The 15,904-nt window shown below is 58.5% G+C and overlaps 1 protein-coding gene across 4 annotated transcripts in view; it reads left to right on the forward strand.

Moving 5' to 3' along the window:
* Window positions 1–234: 234 nt before the first annotated feature.
* DAG1 (dystroglycan 1) overlaps window positions 235–15,904 on the forward strand; it is a 37,700-nt gene continuing 22,030 nt past the window's right edge. The window contains exon 1 of one of the 4 annotated variants that reach the window (XM_072044070.1): window positions 235–389. The gene's annotated coding sequence lies outside the window, so the exon portion shown is untranslated. Of the gene's footprint in view, window positions 390–7,765; window positions 7,788–11,086; window positions 11,553–15,289; window positions 15,315–15,904 lie in introns of those variants that run through there. The other 3 variants (XM_072044074.1, XM_072044071.1, XM_072044073.1) reach the window with 3 other exon arrangements.

A 15,904-nucleotide genomic window follows, 5' to 3' on the forward strand; every position in this document is an offset into this window, starting at 1 on the left:
TGATTGGTGGGCGTGGCCTGTTGGGGGCGTGGCCTGTTGCCCGGGGGCGTGTCCCAGCGGCAGGTGCGGGGCGGGGCTGGCGGCGGCGCCAGGAGGCAGCGGCCGCGGCGAAAGGGGCGGGGCCTGGCGGGGAGCTGGGGGGGGGGCGGTGCCGCGCGCGCGGCCACGTGGGGCGGGGCCGGGAGGGGGCGTGGCCCGGCGCGGGCGGCGGGCGCGGATTGGCCGCGGCGCGCTCGTGCCGCCGGTTGCCAGGCGCCGCCGAGGCCCCGCCCCCGGGTCCGTGCCCGCGCCCGCGCGGGGTCGCGCTCGCGCCGCGCCGCCCGCTCCGTGCGCTCGGTTCGGGGCCGCTGGCGGCGGGGAGCGGCCTCGGGGAGCGGCCGCGGGGCCCGGTGAGCACGGGGGGGACCCGGAGGAGGGAGGGGGGGAGGCGGGGAGGGGGAGGTGGGGACGGAGCGGCCGGGCCTCGCCTCGCCTCGCCGCCCGGTGGCACCTGCCGCGCCGCCCTGCCCTTGGCCTACCGGGCGGGCCGGGCCGGGCCTGGCGGCGGCGGCAGCGCCGCGGAGGCTGCGGGGAGCGGGCGGCGGAACGGGCCCGGCAGGGGCAGGGCCTGCGCTGGGCCTGAGCCTGGGCCTGGGCCTGGGTGCGCCCCCGCTGGGGCCGGGCCGGGGGTCCCGGAGCTCTGTGCCCGGCCGGGGGGGGGGGCTCGGCTCGGCGGGGCTGACCTTGGGCTGCCGCCCCCCGCGGGGAGACGGCCCCCGGGGGCTCCCGGCCGCCCCCCAGCAACAGGCGGCGGGGCCCGGCCCGGCTCCGGGCCGCACGGAGCCGCCCGGGGGCTGCGGGGGGTGGAGGTGGGGGTGGGGGGCTCGGGGCCCCCCCGCTCGTTGTTCCCGGTGCCCGTCCCGGCAATGCCCTGCCCCAGCTGCAGGGCGCTGTGCCAGCCGGGGGGGCTCGGGGCACAGCTGGGCACAGCCCCGCTGCCCCCCCACACCCCGTGCCCTGGTGCTGCGGGACCCCCAGCACCGTCCCTGGGCACCCGGTGCTAACAGGACAGTGAGGTGCTGGTGCTCGGGGTGCCCGCTGCCTTACAGCCGCCCCTTTCTTGACGCTAGGCAGTAAATTCTGCGTAAATCTTCTCCTTTCTCTGCCTGCTGCGCTGGGCTTGGTGACCCCAAGAGACGGAGCTGGACCCTCAGCAGGTACAGCGAGACCCCCAGCTCGTGCTGTGAAACACACGGCAGGAATGGGCTCAAACCCGACCTCATCCTCCAAACCTAGCTCATCCTCCACAGGCAGCTGCTTGGGAGGAATCCTCGCGTGTCTCCAGCCCCGGCAGCCGGGGTGGGTGTCGGGGGCAGCGCCGTGCCCTGCTCTGTGCCCGTGGGAGCCGATGGCCACGGCTGTGAGGAGAGGGGCCTCGGTGCTTTGTGCTGCCCCCCAGCCCCCCTGGCAGTGTGGCATGGCAGCAGGAGCGGTGTCTCGCTGCCTGATCCATGGTTTGGGTTGAAATAAGGTGGGGGTTGTCCTGGAGGGGGTCAGCACGCTGTGCCAGCCCGGGGGGAGCTGTGGACGGCTGCTTTCGGCGGTGACAGCCGTCCTAAAGTTTCCTTGCAGGGCTGATTCTGGGTGGCTTGCGCCTTTCCTCCCGTGAGCTGAGGACTGATATGGAGGAATTAATTCCGGTAATGATTAATTTGAACAAGGAAAATGCAAACTCAAAGTTCTCCTTGGGCAAGCAGTGGTTGTGTAAATAAATGTCTCTGGCATCCCTTGCGCTGCTCGTAGGCTGCCGGCCGATTGCTTCTGGCCTCTTGCTGGAGCGGCGGGGAGGGAGGGTGGGAGGGAGGCTGCTGCTCCCTGAGCTCAGAGTACTTCAGCAGCAATTTGGGCAAAATACAGATAAACACAGTTGGGTTGACCCAGCATATCTGAGGTCTTGGTATGCTGCAAATGTTTGTTCTTAGGATGTTTGTGCCGTCTGGAGAGCTGCGTACCTTAAACCCCATTCGCTGTGACCGTGTTTGAGCTGTGAAAAATCAAAGATCAGCCCCAAGAACCGGGGCTTTTAGGGCTTGTTCTGCGAGGGCGAGTAAGTTTGGGCAGACTGCCGAGGTGCTGCTGGAAGGGAAGATAACACCTGAACCTGCAGGAGTCATTCAGATGGGTGCGTTTCCTCTCCCAGGGCATGTCTCTATCTGCTATCTCCCTGCACTTCCCAGCTGGCTTAAAGCTGTCCGTGGGTCAGTTTGCTGGATGGAAGCTCATCTTGCCAGCGGGGCAGGCGCTGTATATATTTGGCATTTCTGCCTTCTTTGTCACCGCCTCCCTCCCGAGCGTGCAGCTGGCCTGCTGGCACAGCGCTGCCCCGAGAGCTGGGTGCCCGGGGGTGTCCCCCCTCTGCCCCTTGTGCCCGGCATGGGGGGCTTTCTCCTCCACGTCCTGCAGCTCCCTCTGTGCTCTGCGTGGCTGTGGGGGGCTCACCAAGGAGCCCGGCCTCACTGCGCGTGGCTCGGGCCGGGCTGGGGGCACGCTCAGTGCTCCTGGAGGGGCGAGGTGCTCGTCCCGCGCACGCGGTGGCAGCGTGCTGTTTGCCGGTCTCTGCCGAGCTGAGCTTTTCTTCTTGCTCCCCCCGCTCCCAGTTACCTTGCTGCGAGTTCCTCACCCGAATCGTGGCGTGGAAGGAGCTCTCACACACAGCAGGCCCGGCCTGGAGGAGCAGGAGGGAGAGGCACGGCCCTGGTGCTGGTGGGCTTGGGAACGGCAGTAGATCTTTGAGTCCTGCAGGTGGACGCTGTTTAGTTTCTCTTTGGGGTTTTCTTTGGGAAAATTGCCTCCTGACCTTGCCCGCCCTTTAAGTAGGCGTTCAGATGAAAGTTTCTGACGAGTTCTCCTCCTTCCTAACTCTTGTCTCGTGCCGTGGTCTCGCTGCAGCTCTCAGCTGTGGCATTCGCTGTCTTGGTGACCCTGAACGAGGCTGGTCTGTCTTTTCTGATCCACTTTCTGAGAAGGGTGCTGCTTGTGGGGGGCTATACAGGCAGCCCCAGAGACGTTTCGTATGGTGCTCCTCAGAGCTTTCTAGCAGATTGCTGGAGAAGCCTCTTCACCAGCGCTCAGCTTTGCAAATGCTGCTGGCGGGGACCTGACGGGCGGCATTCCTCCCTGCCTGCCCGGGGCTGCCGAGCACAGAGAGGTTTCGGCTTACTCGCACAGCTCCAGGTCACGCTGGCAGTGAGCGTGTACAGGTGATGGATTCACGCCGGTGCTTTCAGGCACGTTTCTGGTTTTTTACGAACCAGGTTGTGCGTGGAGGCTTGAGGAAGCTCGATCTCCCTTAAGGGTGGGAGTTCACAGGCGGTGGCTGTGATGAGAGTTGCCAGTGGCAGACACTGGTCGCTTGCTGTCGGTCCCAAGGGCTAGGGGTTGATTTGGGATGAGTTGGGTGAGGCTCGGTGATGGCCTGAGCCAGCGGTTTTCCACGTGAGCACTGAGTGGCAGCAGGTGATGTGACAGCCCCGTGCTGCAGTCACAGCTACAGGGGGTGGCACGGGGACCACCTGTGCGCTGGGTCCCTCGCTGGGCAGGGCTGGCTCGCTTCCTTTCACTGTTTTTTTTTCTTTTTCCTCATGCCAGGTCCTCCTTCAGACCCTTTGGGAAACGTTCCCCTTCCCAGAGCTCCTGTCCTCCCCCAGAGAATTTCCTTGTGCCAAGGGCATCTTTGGGGTTTTTCTGTTACAGGGCTGGGTCTGGTGGGCAAAAGCAGTCCCCGACCCTGCTGGGCAGTTGTTCAGGAGTCCGGGGTGCTGCTCAGACACCTCCTTCATCAAAAGGGAAGTGTTTGCTCAGTCTGTTCAGCACAGCTGCTGTGCACCCCCCATGAACTCACGCAGTAAAGCTATCCTCCAGCTGGGAGCTTCCTCTCCAGGAAGGAAAAGTTCCTTCAGGCCTTCTGTAAGTATCACAGAGACTGAAATAACGGTGCAGGGACGTAACGTGGTGTCATTTTTAGCTGTACTATGGCTCTCGGGATCCCTCCAGGAAGCTGGCTCCCAGGTGTGGGGCAGGGAGGCAGAAAAACACCAGGGCTGCAGCATCCTTCCCTCCTGCTGCCTGCTGCACGGCGGCAACACAATCCTCCAGAACAGGGCCCTGCTTGGCCAAAATTCCAAACTTCATAGGTGATGGGGGGACTGAGTGCTCCTGGTGGTCTCCGTGACGCCCACGCTTTGTGTCCGTCCCCGTGCTGGCTGCTCCTTCAGGAAACGCTTCTCGTGTCTTTGAATAAAATTCGGTGTGGGTATCAGTTAGAGTTCAGACTTCAGAGAAATAAGACGTTTGATCTTGCAGGAGTAACAAATCCCCTTCAGAAAGTCCAGAGGAGGCCAAAGCAACATGCTGGACCGTGCAGAACCCCACCAGCCCTTGTGTGAACTGCCTGTAAGAAAAGCGTAAGAATAGGAGGACTTCAGAGCCCCACGGAAACTGGGTAACAAAGCTGACATGAGGGAGGGATTGGGCTGTTGCTGGCAACGCCGTAAGCTCGTGTTTTGTGATCTGAAAGCGTTTGAGGAGGCAGCGGCGGTGCTGCAAGTGGTGCTGGTGATAAGCTGGAATGAAAGTTGTGATTCTGCCTGCTTAACGGGGCTGAGTGCGGTACCTGTGGTTGTCACGGCTCATCTAGGTGTGGGGAGGTTTGTTGAAAGGCCTGGATCAGGGCTGGTTGAGAAGCAGCATCGCAGGCCCGTGGTTCAGTACCCACCCGCCTCTCTCCCACTGCCGGCACCGTAGCACCGCACGCCCCGAAGTGCTGGAAGCTGGGATCCTGCCCCTCCTCGTCCTTCTCCCTGCCGTGGTGGGACCAGGACGTGGCCAGTCCTTGGTCTGCAGGCTGGAGCCTTCCCCAGGGAGAGGCTGCAGCACTGTCCTGCCGTCACAGGAAGAAGCTGTTTCCTGCAGGCCTGCCTGCTGGCGCTGTGCGCTTCGCCCTGGCGTGACCGAGCTCCACATCCCCCAGCCCTGCTCCCTTCCCTCAGTCCTGGCCTCCTAAAGCCTCCCCTGGCGGTGCATGGACATGCAGCGAGCCGAGTCCCGAGCGTAGGTGAGCCTTTGTGCACCTTCTGCGGGTTCCTCGTGGTCTGCTGAAAACCATGGGGTGCGTTGGGGGAGCCCTTGGTGCGGTTCTGCCCTGCCTGGTACAGAAAAGCAGGACGGAGCAGCAGGCAGAGAGAGTTTGGGCTTGATTTTCCTGCAGCTGGGATAAGCTCAAGATGCTGCACACAGGGACAGCTCTGCCCAATCCCCGGTACGTCTCAGCTGCTGGTCAATGTTCTGGGGTGGAATTCTCCTTAATATCTGCTTGAGCTGATGGGGACTCTGCCACGCGGGGCTGACACCCAGCACCGTAGGTTTGGGACCGGTGGGGTAGGGTCATGCTGAAGGGAGGAGGGTGCGTGGAGCTTGGAGCTGCTTGGGCACGTGGTGAGGTGTGCGGGTCACAGCCAGTGAAGCCACCGTGGCATCAGCTGAAGGCTCAGCTCTGCAGCACGACCCGATCCATGACTCCTGCACTTCACTGTGTGCTCCCCTTCAAAGCAAAGCCACGCACGAATGGAAGTTTATAGGCATACTGGTCCCAGTTTCACACTCACAGTGCCCAGTTCCGTGCTGGGAGGGGAGCAGGAGGTTTGGTGGCTGCTGCAGGAGTCGGTGCTTCAGGAAGCTTGAAGGTGTTCGTCTCCCCGAGGAGATGGTGACAGGGATCAGCTGGAATAACTGGTGGCCCCTGTCCGGCTGGGCCCCCGTCCTGCAGGACAGCTGCTTGCCTGCACCTTGCCTCTCCTCCACGGGAAGGAATGCCCTGTGTCAGCAGGGCCAGAGGCCCCCTTGTCTTCCCGTGGGCTGTGTGGGGAGGAGGAGGCGTTTCAGCTCCTCTGGCCGGCTGGAGGTGGCACAGGGGCAGGTCGGTGACACGGGTGGCACGGTCAGCAGGCTGCACGCACGTCACTTCAGCTCCTAGCTGGGGCTGGTCCCCTGGCGTCAGGCTCTAGAGCAGTCCCTCACAGAGAGAAGTCACTTGCTAGAAGCATCTCGAGTGTTTTTTCAATGGCTTTTGAAGGACCTTGGGGGCTGAGCGGAGACCTGCAGCGGGCCGTTTGCCTGCGTGCCCGGAGGAGCTCAGGCAGCTGCTTGGGGTGGGCTGGATCCTGTCCGCCCTGCCTGGAAGAGTTGGGGAGAAGGAACAGAGAAGCCTTTCCTACCAACCCTTCAGTTTCCAAGTGCCTGTGAGGATCCCTGCCACCAGAGGAGACCGACAGGGCTGCTGGAGAGTTCTGGGCGCACGAGCTGCCAAAATCTGTGCGGGCTGTTGAATAGGAGGAAAAGTGGGCTGGAGCAGGAAGGAAGCGGGGTGCATCGGGCAAATAACTTCATCCTACAAATGTAGCAGGTAACACAAAATATTGATGTAAGAAAGAAGCTGTGGTTTTGCCATGAAGTATCTGGCTGAGGTGCCTCTGCAGTGAGTGTGCGGGCAGGACGGGAGAGCTGGTGGGTGCCGGGCAGCTCTCCTTCTTCTCTGAGCTGTTTTTGGCCATGAAGTATGAAGGTCTGTATGAAGCCAGAGGAGGAGGAAGCCAGGCAAATTAAAACCTGGGAGAAGTGCATTATTTTTCTCGGTTATTTGCTAAGGTGCTCCTCAGCTGGAAGAGGTGTAGCTGGGGAGAGGCTGTGGCTGTGGCTGTGCCGTCCCGTGAAGCCTGTGGCTGCAGACACTGCTTGCTGCAAGATTTGCCTTCGTGGAGCAGGTGAGGTGCTGAGGACCACTGTAGCTAACCTTGCTAAATGCGGGGTTTGAATGTGATGTGGCTGTGTTTAGGAATGTAAACTGAAGTGAGCGCTGAGCTTCTCATATGACCAGCTCTACTGAACGTCTGTTTAGCTAGCAAATCTGTTTTTCTTGTCCCTGTCACTTAAAATGAGTACGGCTGTGCTAAGAAATCTTTGGAGATGCCGCCGTGTCTCACCCAAAGCCCTAAATTGCTGCTTAATTTATGTTGCTGCAGTCTGAGCCTGCGTTTTGGGAGCGGAGTTGGGAATTTTGTGGTGCTGGGAGCTGGGTGCACAGGCAGCAGCAGGGCCGCTGACCCTGCTGCGGTGCTCAAAGCCACCCCCGGGGGTGTTCCCATGGGGGATATGTCCAGCACCCTGTTGTAGGTTCTCCTGCAGTCCTTTTTCAGCCCCATGTCACTGAAGCTCGTGGGTCTGGCTGTTCCCTCACTGGGAGAAGGAGGTGACAACCAAAGCCAGCTTCATGGTGACATCCCCGCGGCGTGGCCCGGGGTCACTCCTCTCCTGGGATGGGTGCCAAATGGTGCGTTTAGGCCCTGCAAAAAGTGGATTTAGCAGCAGTTGGTGGGCAGCAATGCTGCTTCGGGAGAAGCAGAGCTGCCGTGGTGCCTTTTGGAGTACAGCTGGTTGTGCTCGCGCTGCTTCCCAGAGCCCGTCACGGCCGCAGCGCAGCTCAGCGCTAGATTTGGTAGCTAATGCTCTTTGGAATAAGTGTCATTTAAAAAGTATTCAGCCAAGAAAGAGCACAAGATGTAACTCCAGCGAGTTTTTTTTTAGAAGGATGGGAGCTTCTATTAAAGGGAATGGGCGCCGGGTGGCCTCCAGCCCTGTGCACACGAGGAGCCTCGCAGGTGCCGTCCGCTCTCCGCCTTCCTGAGGTCCTGCAGAAATGGCACAGAGCTCAGATTGAAACGTTCCCTCCGCGTCCGCTGACATTTACAGTTAAGGTATTTTTCTGCTTAACCTGTGAAGCTTTTGCATGCAAGGCAGAGGTCCTGGGAAGGGATGAGAAAGGAGGCTATTTTTACTCTCTCACAAACAGGGCTCGGCGTGTTTATTTTAGCCTCCGGAGCCACTCAGGCCAGCGCCTTGGTTTTTTATAGTCTCCTGTTACCCTCCGATCAGAAAGCAAAGTTAAACTCTGGAAACCCCAGGAAAACGGGGTGACCTGGTGCTCTCGGCCCCCGAGACTGACAGGAAGGATTTAGGTTGGTCCCGGTCCCTGCTCCCCGGCGTTGGTGAGGACGGTCCCTGCGATTGCAGGCGTGCCTCACGTGCTGCTCTCGGAGCTTTAAGCTCCTGAGCCCGTCTCGGTGCTGGAAGCTATTAAAAGCAGGGTGTGCTCACGCCGTGGTGGCACGGACAGCTGGCAGCTGTGGCTGCTGCTCCCTTCGACGTGTCGGGGTGCTCGTCTGTCCCAGCCTGCTGTCCCACAGCACGCAGCGGGTGGCGCTTCCCACTGCCCCGACCCTTCCTTGCTGTCCCCGGGCCCCCAAATAACAGCACCTTCCTGCTGCTTGCTCTTCGTTTTCGGCTCTGCTGCCTCCGTACCCGAAGCTGGTGTCGCTGTGCCCCCAGGGCAGTCCCGTGGCAGTGCCACGCTGCACTCCCCTCGCTCCCTACAGGCTCCCTCGCTGGTCCTGTGCTGCTGGGTGCCCTCGGCAGGTCCTGGAGGTGCAGTCAGTACCTTGGGGGTGTTTTTTCCCCTTTCAGGAGCAAGTTCAGGAGAGCAGTTCTTGTGGTGAGGGCTGCTCTTTCAGCCTGGTTCATTTCTGTTCGCTTGACTTGGATGTGGCTCCCAGAAGCAGGGGAAGGACTGGGCTCCCAGTGTCTGGTCCGGCCTCGGAAGAAAACACACACCTGGCCAGAGACGTGTCTGCTGCCTGTGTTTTGGATTAAGCGGGCCTGGACTTCCTTGCAAACAGTAATATTGGTGTGCTGCAAAGCATCTGCGGGCATCTGCACTCTGAAGGCTGAGCTGTGTTGGCGTCCTGAAGGGGAGGAGAGCTCCAAGGGCAGAGTCTGGACGCGAAGGGGTGGCCTTTTGGGCTGCTTCCCAGTGCCCGGAGCACCCTGGGCTCCGTGGGGCAGGGGGCTTGGGGTCCACATGGACACAGAGCACCAGGCATGCTGCTGGTTGGGTGTTCTCCGGCCTCAGCAGCCGGAATACCTAGCTCTGGTTATGCTGCTTGCAGTTACTGGGGTATTTGCTTTTGCTTATCAGCCTGGAAAAAAAGGAAAAAGACTAAAATTAAAACTAAAACCATGTTGTTGCTTTGTGGACCAGGATGTGTCAATCCACAGAACTCAGGCTTGATGTATCAGTGGAGTCCTAGTGGTGCAACACGTAATGAATGGTTTTAGACAAGCACCTGGGAAGAAAAAAAGAGGTGAGCCTAGGTTATAACCTAAGGAACACAGCACAGCTTTAAAAATCAGGGGCAGATTTGTCAGGGGCAGTCCACAGGTCTCAAACATGAAGCATTGCATTGCAGTTGCCTAATAGAATAAATTTTGAAACAAAGTGACTTAAAATACTTATTTATAGAAAATATACTCAGGGACTGGAATGCGACTGTAGTAATGCTTGAAATATCCCTGGAAGAGCTGTGCTGCTGGGCAGGGTGAGTTTCCCAAACTGTTTCTGACTCTTCCAAAACATTTCCATGGGTTTTTCAGAGAGCTTTTCCCCTGTGCTATTTCCCAGGTTTGCTGCACTGACCTCTGCCTGCTTTCCCCATACACCTTTCCTGGTTTCCTCCCAAACTGGGAACCTGGCAAGTGCGTTTTTATCAACAGGAAAAGGAAGCCTGAAAGGCTGGGGGAAAGTTTCCATAACCACCTTACTGCTTGCAGCTTCCAGGCCTGAAAGGAGCTGAAATCGAGGTGTTTGTCACTCCCGCAGAGCAAACTGCCTCGCCAGGACTGGGGTGAATGGCGCTGGGGGTGGCCTGGAGGCCATCGGGTATTGTGCTGTCTGGGACAAAGGCTACGACAAAGGCTGCTCAGACATCTGGATTGCATGGGGGATGATTTTAGGGGAAATTTCCTTAATTTGCCCTTTCCTGACCTTCTGGTGCACTGAGAAAACAAGCTGGTTTTATGGACAGTTAACTCACAGAAAGCGCTGGCTTAAATTTCCTCCAAGAGCCATAAAGCGGGAGGGCAGCTGCCCCCGCTGGGCAGCTCATCGTGTGCTCACCTGGCTCAGATCCCACCCCTCCACGGAGGCTGGCTTTGGCTTTTTGGTGGAAATAAACCTGGTAACGTGGGGAACCGTGGCCAGAGAGTGGCTGGGGACTGTCTGTGTGAGCCTGGGAGGCCTCAGAGCTCGTGTGCGTTCCCTCTGGGGTCTGAAGGCCACGAAAACAAGGCAGGGCCGGGCTGGTTCGCCTGCAGCAGGGGCATGTGCTGCCATGGTGGTGGTCCTACCAGCTAATTCTGCTCAAGTTTGATGGGGAGGTCAGATTTCAGACACCTAGGAGAGCTGTGAGGTGCTGGGTTGGTTTGCTGTGCCGTGGGAGCTGCCTTGCCTCCCCTGGGAGCAGGCGGGCCGCCCTTCCCCTCCGTCACACTTTATTCACTGGGCCGTGTTCAGGAGGAGGGGAAGGGAAGGAGAAACCTCCAGCCTGTGCCCGGGGCTGGAAACCAGAGCTGGACCGCTGCCCTTCCATCCCCGGGATGCCTGTGAGGTGATTCCTCGGCCTGGCCGCGGCCCCGCAGCCGCCCCCAGCCGCCGGCTGTCCCTGCCTGTCAGCGCTGCGCCGCCAAGCCTTTGGCCTGGTCTCACGCCCAGCACCCCTTTGTGCTTGGCCAGGACAGAAAATGACTTTGGGGTGAGTGGCTGGAGGGGGGAGACACTTCTCTGCCTCCCCCTGCTTCGTCTGGTGGCACTTGGTGGCAGCAGGAGTGGCCCAGGGGGAGTGCCCAGCTCCCCTGCCTGCCCTCCAGCTGGCCATGGGGACCTGCGGGGGCTCCCTGAGCCCACCCCTCAGCAGGTTGTCCCATCTGATACAAGGAAAACTCTCTGGCACGCTCAGGGCCTGCAGTCTCTTGGTTTTGTTGAAGCCGGGGCCCTGTTTCTCTTCCTTCTAATCTCCTCTGCAGCAGTTGATAAGCGGCAGGTCCCTCCTCGGAGAGAAAGCGCTGCAGGAAGAAATGCCAGGAATGCGAGCAGCAGGTGGGGACGGGCAGATGCACGGATCAATCACAGCAGACTGACAGCGGCTCATTCCTCTAAAGAGCTCCTGTTCCCCTCCAGCTGGGGCCATACCAACCCCTCCAGCCATTGCTGGGGGCGGCTGGGGGGTTTTTTGCTGGGGCACGGCGTGCTCTGGGCTGCCCCAGCCCTGCAGGGCTCCCCGCTGGGGCCGGGACCCTCGGGACACGTGGTGAGGTGGCAGCAGCCTGGTGGTACCGTGCCCCGTGCTGGGGACGGGCGCGTGGGATCCTGCTGCCACGTCACTGAAGGCGAAGGCTGGCTCAAGTTAATTGAATTTGCTGCACTGTTGCTCTTCACAACGCGGCTTCATCCCTCTGAGGAGCCTGCAGGCGTTTCTGTGGATTAAAAAAAAAACAACACGATTTTGGGGTGGCGATGCTTCCAGGGGGTTACCTGTGTTGGCAAGTGAGAAGATCGCAGCAGGCTGCAGGACTGCGCTGATAGAGAGGGCAGTGCCTCGTGGGGTGCTGCGAAGGGATTCGGGCACGGCGTGAGTACTTCCTCACCTTGTTTCCCTGCAGTTGCTGCTCCTGCTTGCTGAGCACCCTGCGCTCGATAGGGAGATGTCTTTCAGCAGCAGGACAGCCTGATTTACATGAAATAACAGGCTGAATGGTGAAAAGCCTTTATCTGTTGATCTCTAAGCCGCTTTGCCCCGCGTGCTGGCAGTGTGTGTTACAAGCAGAACAAACCTGCTGTCACAAATGACATTACGGATGTTTTTCCCATCCTCTAAGCTTTCATTCTGGCTGACGTGCCCGTGGCAGAATGCATGTTATCTGAGTGCTTCGGATCCCCTCTGCTTCTGTGTCTTGGTTCTTGGAAACCCCAGAATAAGCCACAGCCTGGGAGGCAGTGTGATTAGACCTCTCCTTACGTGACTCCCTGTGTTTTGCTAGGCTGCTTCAGCCCGCCTGGGTAATGCTGCTGCGTCCCTCTCCAGTCTCAGTGACTTGGTATCCCTGAAAGCTGGTGCTTCTGTAGGGTTCATAGGAATGCTGCTGATTTAGAGCGCTGATATGTTTAAAAACTGAAGGCACATCTGCCCTGAGCCGCCTTATCAGTTCTTCTTCAGATTGTTTCTTGTTTTCGTGGAAGAGCAGTGTAAGGAAGAAACGGCTTCCCCACATACAAGCAGGGAGAATAAGGGGGTGGTCAGTGCGGTGGCACAGAATAAAGGTCGTGGAAATCGAACTTTTTAAGAGCAAAATGTCCTCTTCAAACTCTGTTCAGATAGCAGCGCCTTGCCTGAGCAGGGTTTGTGTTCGGGAGGTCCTGCTCCGGTTTTTAAGGCAGTTCAGGTCCTGGAGCAGAGGCAGCAATCTGAGCAGCGCTGCCGTTTGCACCGCTACTTTAGCGGGTTGTGAGATGGTGAGAAAGGCTCCCCGGGAGCTGCTCCCAGGAGGGGCTGCCAGGAAAGGCTTTGGGAAGGGGCACGGCACAGAGGCACGATTGGGGAGCACGCACCCAGGCTGCTCGAAAGTCCTTTTGCAACTGGGAATCTGCTGTGACTTGGCCTGAGCTCCTTATCTCAGGAATTCCCCAAATTATTTTTGTTTGATCTGGAATCGATCTAAAACTCAGGGCGTTGCTGCGAAGGCTCTGGGCCATGCTTTAGCAAGGGGCAGCTTGCTTCAGCAGCTGCAGTCGCTTTTCCTCAGCAGGAAAGCAGCGAGTGGTGCTGGTCAAACCACCTGCTGCAGAGCTTGCCTGGCGCTCCAGTTGCGTTTAACTCTTGAACTTAATTGCTAGCCCTGGAATTTACCATCCTGCGTGTCTGCCCCGGGCTGGTTTTCAGGTTTTCAGCACCAACAGCTCAGCCATTTCCAGGAATTAAAGGGAGAAGTGCCTTAAGTCCCGGGTGTTTGAGAGAACAAGGCAGCCTTAACTGCTGGCATTGAGCGTTTGTGCCCCCAGCTCTGCGCTGGGGCTGCCCTTCTGTTGCAAGGGGTGAGGCCATCCCAGCAAAAACCACCCCTATCTTATCAAGATGCAGGCATCTGGATGCCTCCCAGCACTCTCTGGACGTTAAGATGCTATCCACTGGGCGGTGGCTGAGGTGGGGACCAGGAGCAGGCTCCTGTCTCCTTCAGTTTCGGCTTGCTCACGGTGAGGAGCTTCTGCCTGCAACAGAGAGAGGAGAGAAAGTTGGAAACGGCAGAGCACTGCAGGGCTTGCTGTGGCCAGCCCTGAGGCAGCCTTAACTCAGGTATTCTGATTTCTAACTCATTATTTGCAGCCTCGATGTGCTAAGGGCTGCTTGCATTACCTGCAGCAGCAGCATACATCGCTGCAAGGGTTGGAGAGAGCGTGGTGTTAGGCTCAGCCTGCGGTGAGGAGCAAGCTGCCTGGTGGCAGTGAGCTTCTGAGGCGGTGAGGGGCAGCCTGGCTTCCGCTGCTGCCCCGCTGTGGGAGGCTCTGCTGCTATCTGCCACCAACCTTTTCCTCTTCTGTGTGCGTGCAGGGCGCCTCAGCTCAGTAATGTGGTTTGGTTTGCTCTGCGCTCTGCTGCAGAAGGGTGCTGGAGGCCTTTGGAGGACACGTGAGCTTGTTGGGGACAAGAAGTCCCCAAACTGCATCCTTCTTAGTCTTTACAGCACTTACTAACTCCTGTAGCATTTTCCTGCTCTGTTCCGTGCCTCTCTTTGGAAAGCACCAGGTAGGTGAGCGGGGGTCCGGCCTGTCCGGCAGAAAGGGGCTGTGGGGCTGGGAGAGCAGCGTGCTTGGGGGGCTGGGAACGAGCTGCTGTGCTGCAAACCATCGCCTGCCTTACCCAAAACCATCGCCTGCCTTACCCAAAACCCTCACGCTGCCGGTCAGGGCGTCCTGGCCAGGCTGTGGTGCAGGCAGAGCACGGTGGTGCCCTGCCCTGGTCAGGGGCAGGAGTGTGTGGGGACCACAGCTGGTAAGCTGGGTCATTTTCTCTGCTTTTAGAATGTGGACTGAGCTGCTAAAAACACATCTTTCCGTATTAAACCCAGAAAAGGCTCGAGTACCAGTCCTGATTCCCTCTTTGGAGGTGGGCTTTGGGGAAGCTGGAGGCTCATCCTGGCCGCCCTATAAACAATTCCTTAGTTTTGGTTATTTTGCTGAGTCTGCTCCTTCCAGGTGAAGAAGTAGAAATCGTGGCCAGGCTTTGCAACCAGTCAGGCTGAATGACTGGGAAGTCAGAACTGGGTCGTTCTGCATCCTCCACGTGGCTCGGCGTGGTCCTGCAGGCCTGGCCAGATCTCCTGGGACCTTACAGGTCTTCCCTGAACCCTCAGTCTTTTCGTGACAGCAAGCCAAGGAACTGCTATATAACCACTGAAGTGAGATAACATAAGCAAAGAGAAGCTTTGGTGCAGGTAATTGGGTACCTAATTGCTGTGTTTGCCACCTGGGGATTGGAATTGCTCTCTGCTCTGGAAGCTGAATGGGCCATACTGCGATAAGCAGTTTAATTGTTTCCCCGCATCTGCTGCAGCATTATAAAATGAAGGCAGGCTGCACGCACCTCCAGAGCTGAACAGCCTCTCGGCAGCTCCAAGGCTGCGTTTTTTCCTGTGGTGCTTGAGCATCTCTTCATAGCGCCCTTATGTTCCCTAAACTGTTTGTGTTTACCTGTGCCGTGTGACAGCAGTGAGCCGTCGAGTTTTTCTGGGAAGTTTTTCGGCTTTATGTGGTTGTGAGCCCTAGGAACGGGGAGGTGTGAGCAGTGAGGAGCAGGGTGTGCGGTGCACTGGGGACAGGGTGCCCTCTGAAGCAAATTACTGGGATTTGGGCATCGTTTTGGTAGTGGGGATCGGGTGAGTGGCAGAATTAAACCAGGATGGACTCGGAGGGGCAGGGGGAGATGTGTGTGCGTTCATAAGAAAAGGCCCAGGGAGTTAATGACAAAGTCATTTGCTGTTAGGTGCTCTCAGGGGCACTGTGGGGTCCCTCAGCCTGGGGAAGGGCTCTGCTGGGAGGGCTGGAGGCAGGGCACAGAGGCGCTGCCTTTGTGAAGGATGAGAGTCTCGGTGTGCCTGATGTGGCTGAGGAACGCAGGTGTGGAGGGCAGAGGGGTTTTGGGGTATCTAAAGCTCATAGGGTGAGCCAGAAAAGACAGTGCTTGGCTTGCAGAGGCACGAGCTGGTAAAAAAAACACAGGTGAGTGCAGGTTTAATTCTCCTCGTTTCCTCAGAATGGCATCCAACTCTGTTTTCCCAGGGCAAACACTGGTGCTTTAATGACTTTGCCCCCATTCCTGGGATTCCTGCAGCCTGAGCAGGTGAGTTACCCCGGGATTCACTTCCCTGCTTTACGCCGGGAAGGAAGGCAGCACGCGATCTGTCCCATTGTCTCATCCCATTTTTTTTCTCTCCGCATCTTAAATCCCTGTTTTAATCTGCTCGGGTCAGGACGAGGACACAGATGGTGCCCTCTCTGTTGCCCTTTTCCCATCCTCGTGCCGACCTGAGCCCGTGCCGGGGTCCCCTGCCGCCAGCTGCCACGTCACACGGGGAGCTGCCGTCCCTGGGGTCCCAACAAAAGCTGCAGTCGCAACTCGAGATGAGACAAATGCAATTTGAAATACAGCACAGTTCGTTTCTTCTCAAAAAAAAACCGTGCAAATCTCATTTCCCACCCATAATGGGTAGATCTGGGCTGCGGGGAGGAAGGACGGGATTTTCTGCAGTGGCAGAACCTGGCAGCCTGCTGTCAGGTGCAGATCTCCTGCTCCGTGAGGACTCTGGCTCCTGAGGGCAGAGAAAACATTCCCTTTCCTTCTCTTCTTCTTGCTGCTGCTGTCTCTGCCTCCCCTTTTTCCTGCAAGCTCTCTGCCTTCACCTCGGGTCCCTGCTTTAAGCAGCTTGTCTG

This window comes from Anas platyrhynchos, chromosome 13, assembly GCF_047663525.1.
Source record: "Anas platyrhynchos isolate ZD024472 breed Pekin duck chromosome 13, IASCAAS_PekinDuck_T2T, whole genome shotgun sequence".
Lineage (NCBI taxonomy): Eukaryota > Metazoa > Chordata > Aves > Anseriformes > Anatidae > Anas > Anas platyrhynchos.